Raw genomic sequence first — 994 nt, 5'->3', positions numbered from 1 at the left:
ATATATATATATATATATATATATATATATATATATAATATGCATATATATCTATACATATATAAGTGTGTATATGTATACACACACACACACACACATACACACACACACATAAACACACACACACATACACACACATATATATGTATTTAATATTTCAGATATTATGATTTCTTATTTCATGTTGTTTACATTTTGTGATGTCCTGTACCCATATATGCATATGTATATATACATATAAATGTCAATCTGTACATATATGTATGTATATATGCCAATATATATATCTTATATATATATATATAAGGAAAATAAGACAAGGTAGAAAATGCTAAAATAATTTTATCATTTTCTACCTTGACTTATTTTCCTTATATATATCAACTCATGTGTTCCTTTTCAACTGCCTACATATATATATAGGGTCCCCTGATCCCTTATCTGGTGGGCAATGCGGAAACTGGAGATTGACAAATGGTTAATAAGGGCTGTACAGGCCCTATACTGAGAGGCTGTTAGTAAGGTTAGGGTTAGCTATGAGTATAGTGAAGAATTCTGGGTAGAAGTAGGGGTCCACCAAGGTTCAGCCCTCAGTCCCCTTTTATTCATCATAGTTCCTCCAGGCAATAACAGAGGAATTCAACGCGGGTTGCCCCTAGGAGCTCCTCTATGCTGATGATCCACAGAATCACTACCGGAACTAGAAAAAAAATTTCGGGTGTGGAAGCAAGGTTTAGAATCAAAAGGCCTTAGAGTCAATGTAGGAAAGACCAAAGTTCTTGTAAGTAGGAAGGTGAACCCATCACACACACCCTCAGGTAGGTGGCCATGCTTGATCTGTAGACAAGGTGTAGGTAGAAACTCCATAAGATTTACCCAGTGTAAGCTCTGGACACATAAGAGGTGCAGCAACATCAAAGGAAGATTAACCAAGAAGATAGCTTTCATGTGCGGCAGATGCACAGGGGGCAATAAACACCACAGATGCTCAGAA

The sequence above is a fragment of the Octopus bimaculoides genome, chromosome 2 (genome assembly GCF_001194135.2).
Source record: "Octopus bimaculoides isolate UCB-OBI-ISO-001 chromosome 2, ASM119413v2, whole genome shotgun sequence".
NCBI classification, from domain to species: domain Eukaryota; kingdom Metazoa; phylum Mollusca; class Cephalopoda; order Octopoda; family Octopodidae; genus Octopus; species Octopus bimaculoides.
The sequence above is the reverse complement of the archived record's forward strand: the minus strand, read 5'-3'. Positions refer to the sequence as shown.